The sequence below is a fragment of the Chiloscyllium plagiosum genome, unplaced genomic scaffold (assembly GCF_037043375.1).
Source record: "Chiloscyllium plagiosum isolate Xiang-an unplaced genomic scaffold, Cpla_swu_hap1 HiC_scaffold_8, whole genome shotgun sequence".
Lineage (NCBI taxonomy): Eukaryota > Metazoa > Chordata > Chondrichthyes > Orectolobiformes > Hemiscylliidae > Chiloscyllium > Chiloscyllium plagiosum.
The window spans coordinates 71,866,216-71,876,408 of record NW_028270146.1 but is presented as its reverse complement, the minus strand read 5'-3'; positions in this window follow the sequence as shown (position 1 = coordinate 71,876,408).

Below are 10,193 nucleotides of genomic sequence, written 5' to 3'. Positions count from 1 at the left end.
TGGAAACTCAAACTACAAAACCTCATCTTTCATTTAAGCATTTAACAGCCTTACGGTTGTTAACAGCCTTCCAGTTGGGAAGAGAGACCTCACACCTTTTTCCAACAAAGAGACCTTGGAGTATAGGCTCATAGTTCCTTGAAAGTGAAGTTGCAGGTAGATAGAATAGTGAAAAAGGGGTTTTGTATGCTTTCCTTTATTCATCAGAGCATTGAGTATAGGAATTGGGGGGCCATGTTGCAACTGTACAGGACATTGGTTAGGCCACTTTTGGAATACTGTGTGCAATTCTGGTCTCCCTTCTATAGGAAGAATGTTGTGAAACTTGAAAATGTTCAGAAAAGATTTACAAGGATGTTGCCACGTTTGGAGGATTTGAGGGAGAGGTTGAACAGGCTGGGGCTGTTTTCTCTGGAGCGTTGGAGGCTGAGGGGTGACCTTGTAGAGGTTTAGAAAATCATGAGGGGCATGGATAGGATAAATAGACCAAGTCTTTTTCTTGGGGTAGGGAGTCCAGACTTGAGGGCATAGGTTTAGGGTGAGAGGGAAAGATTTAAAAGGGACCTAAGGGGCAACTTTTTCACACAGAGAGCAGTGCATGTATGGAATGAGTTGCCAGAGGAAGTAGTGGAGGCTAGTACAATTACAAAATTTAAAAGGAACATGGGTAGGTATATGAGTAGGAAGGGTTTAGAGGGATACGGGCCAAATACTGGCAAATGGGACTAAATTAGGTTAGGATGTCTGGTCAGCATGGACTAGTTGGACCAAAGGGTCTGTTTCTGTGCTGTGCATCTCTCTTGATTCTGTGTCCCTCTGGTATATACATGTTTAGAAAGTGCTGTTAAAGAAGCACATTTAAGTGTGATTTAAGAGGAATTATGATGTATGCGTGAGGGATGGGTAGAGTGTCAGGATGTGAAGAGGTGATTAGAATGTGGATATTAGCATCGACCAATTGAGCCAAATGCCCATCTTCATGTTGCAAAGCCAAATCCCCTTTAAAGAGACCAACTATTTTACCTTGTTTTCTTTCAATTATTTTTGTCAAAATTGAGCATTGATTATTTGGGGATGACTCATCCCACACTTCTGTAAAATTCTGAATTGATTTGAAATTGTGGTAATTCATATTGAGACTTTGTGATGTGTTGCTGCTGCCACCCAGAGGTTAAAGATGACAAGAGCAACAAATGTTTCCATTGGCTAATCTAAATTATCCAGGGATTAATATATTCCTGTCAAAAATTTTGCAGGAGCATAATCCTGTGCACAACGTTAATTTTGTAGCCTTTTACCTTTCATATTCCTTGAAAAAAGTTACTTATTACGAATAAAATTTAAAAAATGAAATATTCAATTTTAGGAACAACTTCAGACTGAATTGAAGTAAACTTCATATGAAATATGTTTATATGAAATTGATTTATGTAATTAATAGTAGTCAGTACCTTTTTAGACATTTTGTCGGGAGTTATGTTAGATAAAATATGATCTGTTATCATCATGGTTTTTGTACTTGAGCTGATCAGCATTAAATTAGTCTGATAATTGATTTCAACAAGTCCACACCAACCCTCCAGAGAGTAACCCACCCAAACTCCTTTTCCCTCTGACTAATGCACCTAACACTATGGGCAATTTAGCATGGCCAATTCACCTAACCTGCACATCTTTCGACTGTAGGAGGAAACCGGAGCAAATCCATGCAAACATGGGGAGAATGTGCAAACTCCACTCGCCCAAGGTTGAAATCAAACCTGAGACCCTCGTGCTGTGAGGCAGCAGTGCTAACCACTGAGCCACCGCGCTGCCCAAAATAGCAGAGAAACCAGTTCTTGACAGTGATGGTAAATAATGCTTTAACCAGATTAATAATTGCCAACAGGAAAAGATTCAAAGAATTATAATAACCAATGACAAAATTAGTTTTGTTGGGATTATGGTCAACATAGACTGGTTGGATGAAAGGGTATGTCTCTGTGCTGTATGACTCTATGATTTTATGACTCACACAATAAGTGAACTGTCAGTGAAAGATTAGGATTTAGATCATATTAAAATGAGAAAGAGAAATAAAAGCATAGGTTTTAGCCATGGCAATAGCTTCTTTAATCCACAGTGAGTAAGTAAACATATATGTCCAACTTCATTTTGATTTAGTTCCCTCCATCTCCCTCAACTTTGATGGTCTGCAAACAATTGGAAAACATGGGTGGTGGATAACAGATTAAAAAAATACCATGGGTGATTTGGTGATGGAAAGAAAGCCATTTGTTTATTGTGATTTCACTTCTGGATATTAAAGAAGAAAAATAGAAATGAATATGAAGGCATATCTTTCAAAGTATGACTCATGTCACTTTCTCAGTTGGTTATTACTCATGCATGTGGTGACAATATTCTCATAGGAAATGCTTCAATGGTTTGTTGGAAAAGTTTACTCTCTAATAAATAAAGTAATAGCAGGCCTGCTCTGATCTCTAGATTGCATATACTTTGAACTCAAGCATCCTCCCTGTCGACGTTGTTAAACATGAGAGGGTACAGAAAAGACTTACAAGGATGTTGTCAGGATTGGAGGATTTGAGATTTGGGAGAGGCTGAATAGTCTGGGGCTATTTTCCCTGGAGCGTTGGAGGCTGAAGGGTGACCTTATCGAGGTTTATGAAATCATGAGGTGATTGGATAGGGTGAATAAACAAGATCTTTTCCCGGGGTGGGACAGTACAAAACTAGAGGGCATAGGTTTAAGGTGAAAGGGGAAAGATCCAAGGTATCAAACCTCTCTCTCAAGTGATCACGATGCAAGATTCCATTCAATGCCAAACATGATTATTGGTTTGTACACTTAGTCAATGCTTCTCATGAAATCACTACCTTCGGAGTATCACTTGTAAGATGTTACTTCCAGAGACTACCTTTTGGTTCACCTGTCAATCAAGATCTGTTGCATTAGCACGTGGGCAGAATGACAGAAAACCAATGCATATGTATTACTGTTGATATTGTGGTAACAGGCGAAACCAAAGATCGCAATTGGAAAATTCACTGTCTGATGGTAATAACTCATGGTGAGCTATTACCATCAGACGGTGTGTTCTGTTCAAGAAGTGCCAGGTGAATGTAAGTCAGATCAGTTTTTTGGCTCTATCTATCTATTGAGGAATCTGTCACTACCCAGGCAAAGTCAACTCTGACAGAAATCTATATCGAGATGGCGGTGGAGTAGGTGGCTGAACCTGCAGCTTGTACACTCCTGTCAGCTTTCTTATTTTTACTTCTTTTTTTCTTTAGCTCTTTTTCTTTTTCTTTTTTTTCCATTTTCTTCTCTTTTAATTCTGGAGAGTGGTAGGTGAAGATGGAGGCCTCCAGCAGGGGCAGAAGTGGCAGCAGCAACAACAGCAGGACGAGCCAGACACAGCTCTACCCAAGGCAAAAGTGAGGACTGCAGATGCTGGAAATCCGAGTCTAGATTAGAGTGGTGCTGGAAAAGCACAGCAGGTCAGGCAGCATCCGAAGAGAGGAAAATCGAGGTTTCGGGCAAAAGCCCTTCAGCAGGAAGGAAATGATTCTGATGAAGAGCTTTTGTCTGAAAATCATTGTTCCTGATGAAGAGCTTTTGCCCGAACCGTCGATTTTCCTGCTCCTTGGATGCTGCCTGACTTGTTGTGCTTTTCCAGCACCACTATAATCACGGCTCTGTCTAAGCCTAGGGTCTCCCACCAAGCAACGAACAGATCCCGAACCTGAATCCCCCAGCGTCTAGGCCAAGGTTCCAGGTCCGCGGTTAGGCCCCACATGCCTGAAGATGGAGACGTGGTGGTCTCCCAATGTGGCAGTCTTGTTCCAGCATGTCGGTCTTGGCCTGCCATGGCAGTCTTGTATCAGCTTGGAGGTCTCTCTCTGTGCAGGGGGATGTCTTCTTTCTTTTTAGCTTCCAGGTGTTCCAGCAGCCTGGCAGAAGGTCTTGCCCAGGAGTGGTTGTCTCAGCCCAGCACGGTGATCTTCTTCACCTTCCAGCCCAGTTTTCCAGTGGCCTGGAATAGTGGTCTTGTCCAGGAACGGCAGTTTCATTGCAGGATGGCAGTCCCGTCCTGGCTGCATCTTCAGGGTATTGCATAGTTTCTTAATTGATGCTCCCTGAACTCAGGAGCAATTAATTGAACTGTGATGACCTTTGCCTTAATTTTTTTTATTATTAAGTATGACTTCTGTCATTGATACAGTCGCTGTGGTGGAGTGACTTATAAAACTTTTCACTGTATTTTTCATGTGAAAGTACACATGACAATAAATTTATATTCTATTCTAAAGTACCTACTTCACAAGACATTGAAGACCAGTAAAAATCCTTTGATTTCTTCAACATTTTAGCACCATGTATTCCAAACTAGAAAGTTTGATCAAGCATCATCATTGAGAGAGCTCCTAAATTAAAGTGTACCATATGTACAGCAGGAGGACCATCCACATGTTTATTAATCTCTCAATGAGTGTTGTCAGTGTAAAACTGCAGTCTGCAATGCTACAACCCAAGGCAGAAAATATTCCTGAGTATTGATGCTTTCTGTAAGGGCTAGGAGCATGCAGTGTGGAAGATGGCAAACTTTTTGTATTTGGATACAAAAGCCTGTTTCAAACGTAATCCAATTACTTCAAAAAAAGTGTGAAATATTTGGGATCATTAGATCCACAACTAACTGTTTGGTAAATAGCTTACAGCAGAAACTCATCACAAGCCATGGAAATAATGCAAACTATTGATATGTCCACCACCCCCATTACAGTGACTCCTAATAAAAGTACAAGGGTACAACTTTGATGCCTAATCCAAATCAAAATAGTCACCTTGGATATGCTGTGAACATTACCAAATCGAGCAAGGATGCGGAGATTCCACCAAACCTACAAGTGGACAGCATGAGATGTTATAAGAGATGCTAGATTCTTGATGTTATAGAGTCATAGAGATGTACAGCATGGAAACAGACCCTTCGGTCCAACCCCTCCATGCCGACCAGATATCCCAACCCAATCTAGTCCCACCTGCCAGCACCCGGCCCATATCCCTCCAAACCCTTCCTATTCCTATACCCATCCAAATGCCTCTTGAATGTTGCAATTGACCAGCTTCCACCACTTTCTTTGGCAGCTCATTCCATACACATACCATCCTCTGTGTGAAACAGTTGCCCCTTAGGTCTCTTTTATATCTTTCCCCTCTCACCCTAAACCTAGGGCCTCTAGTTCTGAATTCCCCGACCCCATATTTACCCTATCCATGCCCCTCATAATTTTGTAAACCTCTATAAGGTCACCCCTCAGCCTCCGACGTTCCAGGGAAAACAGCCCCAGCCTGTTCAGGATCTCCCTATAGCTCAGATCCTCCAACCCTGGCAACATCCTTGTAAATCTTTTCTGAAACCTTTCAAGTTTCACAACATCTTTCCAAAAGGAAGGAGACCAGAATTGCACACAATATTCCAACAGTGTCCTAACCAATGTCCTGTACAGCCGCAACATGACCTCCTAACTCCTGTACTCAATACTCTGACCAATAAAAGAAAGCATACCAAACGTCGTCTTCACTATCCTATCTACCTGCAACTCCACTTTCAAGGACCTATGAACCTGCACTCCAAGGTCTCTTTGTTCAGCAACACTCCCGAGGACCTTACCATTAAGTGTATAAGTCCTGCTAAGATTTGCTTTCCCAAAATGCAGCACCTTGCATTTATCTGAATTAAACTCCATCTGTCACTTCTTAGCCCATTGGCCCATCTGGTCAAGATCTGGTTGTAATCTGAGGTAACCCTCTTCGCTGTCCACAACACCTCCAATCTTGGTGTCAATTGCAAACTTACTAACTGTACCTCTTATGCTCACATCCAAATCATTTATGTAAATGACAAAAAGTAGAGGGGCCAGCACCGATCCTTGTGGCACTCCACTGGTCACAGGCCTCCAGTCTGAAAAACAACCCTCCACCACCACCCTCTGTCTTCTACCTTTGACCCAGTTCTGTATCCAAATGGCTAGTTCTCCCTGCATTCCGTGAGATCTAACCTTGCTAATCTTAATATCCTCACCACAATTCCCTCAAACAAATAGTCTCACTGAGCAAATGGTTCACACTGTTCAATCACTTGAAGCGTAGGACAACAGAACAAGCTTTCCATGTTGCCATGTTATACCTCAGAGCTACATTTCTGGATCTGAGGTTACGGTCATCAGCAGCGATTGTGTTTGGAAAGCAAGTGAGAACAATCTTGCAGAGCCACCATCTGACTCATTTCTCCAAGATATGGCACACACTTCTCAACAAATAAGGGGGAAATGGAGATGAAACATGATGAGCTTTCAGGTACAGACCCACTTCAACTAATTATATGATTAAAGGTAAAAGTAAGATGCCCCACAGTGGGAACATGGTTATCTGCAGAGGTATCCAAAATATGCAGTGAGCAGAAATCTTATAAAGTCACCACATCCAATGGAACGACGTTGAGGAGGAACAGAAGCCATCTAAGAGAAACGTACAACATGCCAGTTGTGCACAGGGAACACAAAAGAACACATCTGAATGATGGCATTGTGAGAGAAAGCAGGGACAATAATTGAAACACGGATGAAATGACTGCAGGACAAGACCAGCCAAGCACAAGTTCACACTTTTAAACAGTTCCATCATTACAAGATCTGGAAGAGTGGTCAAAACACCAGAATGAGAGATGGACTCTGAGACTTCTGAACTAATAAAATGTACAATCATTATCTCTGTACTTGTAAACGTTTAAAATCCCTATCTTTGTATAACCAGTTTTGCTATTACCCAATGTTCATATGATTTCACTTGTTATCATACGAGTCATCATTGGAAAACAAGCAGAACTTGTGTAATTGCTTTAACACAAATGCACCTTTATGATACCCAACATGCTGACATTCCTGTAGCTGGCTGTTGTCATGTGTCTTGACGGGAGAGGAGAGGTTGTCTGAGGAAAGGTACTGGACCATGAGGGAAAGTTGGGTGTGCAAAAAACAACTGTTCAGAATGAGTCTGGGGAGAGCAAAGACCATAATAGAAAGGATGTTACCAAGGTCCTGAGATTCAAGGGTAATTGTCAGAATCTCAAGGATGGTAGAGGGAATGCAAAAGGTGATAGTAGTCAGTTAACGTTCAGGGATAGGGAGGTGATCCAAAGACCAGGGTGGAACCTTGAGGAACCCACCTTTCTGGGCATTGGCAGTATGTCTCTGGTGCCAAGACGATGGCCTTTGGAATGCAAGTCCAGTGGAACTATTACATGAGGGAAGCTCAATATTGAGTGATGGATGAAGGTTCTATAAATATGACTTCCATCGTCATGTCAATGCTCCAGTCTCCATATACATGTTATATGAATGAGATGGGATGTCATTTGTCGTTCTCCAGGATGGATGTCACCAGGGTGGGAGGCCAGGAGTTTTGACTGAAGTCGTAGTTGGACCGTTCCTTCACACCTGTCCTTCGTGGAGAAGTTTATGAAGAAAAACACCTTTGACCACAAGTCCATCAGGAAGTGGTCAGCACATAGTGTCCTTGAGACCCTTCGGGAAAAGGAGAGGGTGGATCCTATCGAGCAGTTCCCTGAGCAGACTGTCAAAGCCATTTGGCAGAATGCCTCATCGTCAGAACTTTCCAACAAGCACCAAGACATGGCTTGGCTGGTGGTGAGAAGGGCTCTGCCCGTGAGACCCTTTATGCATGCCCGGACTCTCAGCCACACCGCACACTGCCCTCGAAGCGGCTGCGGGGGGGGAGGGGGGGGACGAGACTGTCACACACCTCCTTCTGGAATGTGCCTATGCAGAGGAAGTCTGGAGAGGAATGCAGTGGTGTTTGTCGAGGTTCGTCCCGAGCAGCGCCGTGATGCGGGACTCCGTGCTCTATGGCCTGTTTCCCGGGATCCACACCGAGACAAACATCAACTGTGCCTGGAGGATCATCAACTTGGTGAAGGACGCTCTCTGGGCGGTCCGAAACCTGTTGATCTTCCAGCTGAAGGAGTTGACCCCGACTGAGTGTTGCAGACTGGCACATTCCAAGGTCCAGGACTACGTGTTGAGGGACGCGCTGAAGCTTGGGGCAGCTGCCGCTAAGGCACGGTGGGGAAAGACCACCGTGTAATGTCTGCCTGCCTAAGCACAGGGAGCCGACGCAGTAAGGGGGCTCAGTTGACCCCCCCAGCTAAATATGTGGATAGTAATCGTACAGACCTGTATATATGAATGATTACTCTAACTCTGTATGCAAAGAAATGGAATGTTTACGTACGTATGGCAAGATCATCAAAATATTTTATGAATAAAATATGTTTTTGAAATAAAAAGAAAAGCTGATGTCCAACCTATGGATGAGTGATGATCAATGTTGCAGAAAGCTTGGGATGTTAAGGGATGCTGGAATCGGGTTGCATTCATAGCAAGAAATGAAGTTAAATAAATAGTAAGAAACAAAGTAGTGTCTGATGTTGTAGAATCTGTGTGGGTAGAGTTGAGGAGCCGCAAAAGTAAGAAAAACATAGCTGGAGTTACATATAGGCCTCCAAACAGTAGACAGGAGCTGGGGCATTAGATACACCGAGGGATAGAAAGGATGTGTAGGAAAATCAAAGTTACAGTGGTCATGGGGAATTTCAATGTGCAGGTGGACTGGGGAAAATCAGGTTGGTAGTGGATTGTAAGAAAAGGAATTTGTGCAATGTCTATGAGATGGCTTTTTGGAGCAACTTGTGGTGGAGCCTACGAGGGAACAGGCAATACAGGATTTAGTGTTGTAGACTTGATAAAGGAGCTTAAGGTGAAGGAACCCTGAGGAGGCAGTGATTATAATTTGAGAGGGAGACGATAGAATTAGAGGTAACGGAATTAGAACTGAATAAAGGCAACAGCTGAATAGAGGAATGAGGGAGAAGCTGGGTAGAATTGACTGGGAGAGGAGCTGAGCAGGAAAGACATTGGAACAGCAATGGCAAGAATTTCTGGGAGTAATTCAGGAGACAGTAGAAATTCATTCTGAGGACAAAGAAGCATTGTACAGGAAGGATGAGGCAACCATGGCCAACTACGGAAGTCATAGATAGCATAAAAGCAAAAGAGAAAGCATGTAAGGTGGTGAAAGGTGGAGGCTGGTACAATTGCAACATTTAAGAGGCATTTGGATGGGTATATGAATAGGAAGGGTATGGAGTGATATGGGCCAGGTGGTGGCAGGTGGGACTAAATTGGGTTGGGATATCTGGTCAGCATGGACGAGTTGGACCGAAGGGTCTGTTTCCGTGCTGTATATCTCTATGACTCTAAGATGTAGGTTGCCAGTCAGAACTTTCTGAGAGATACCTGTCTAGAGAAGGAGTTTGCACAGAGAAAAACATCAACACTGACCTGGAGACCAAATCTACAGAGGGAGATATAAAGAGAAGATTCGACCACTGGCTGGTTTTGAAATTTGAATTTTTCAGTAAATCTTAATCAGGGGTTTTATTGGACTAGTGTTGTGGAAGGGAAAGTAAAAGATATGTTGGAGGAAGAAGTAGTAAATAGTTGTAAATTAATTCAAAGTTTGTGAGAAGATTTGTAGCTCGGGTGCTCGTTGTTGTGGTTATGTTCGCTGAGCTGGGAATTTGTGTTGCAGACGTTTCATCCCCTGTCTAGGTGACATCCTCAGTGCTTGGGACCCTCTTGTGAAGCGCTTCACAGGAGGCTCCCAAACACTGAGGATGTCACCTAGACAGGGGACGAAACGTCTGCAACACAAATTCCCAGCTCGGCGAACAGAACCACAACATGTAAGTTAATTATTCTCTGTTTTACTTTAAGAAATAAAGTTGTTAATTTTTACTTTAAATAATTCTTGGCCTCTCAAATTTTCACAGATTATTGCATGGGCTAAATCTTTTCTGTGTTGCTGCTTTAAATAAAGCAGGAGGGTTTACCCCTTGACGTAACAATCTTCACAGTGGAAGATGTGAGTAATATCTCAAAATTTCAGGCAAGTGAGGGGGCAGAGATGAGTATGGTAGCCATCACCAAGGAGCAAATGCTAGAAAACCTGAATGAATAAAGGTGGACAAATCACTTGGACCAGATGGACATCCTAGAGGTCTGAGGGAGATAGCTGCAGAGGTGGTGGAGGCATTAGTGGTGAT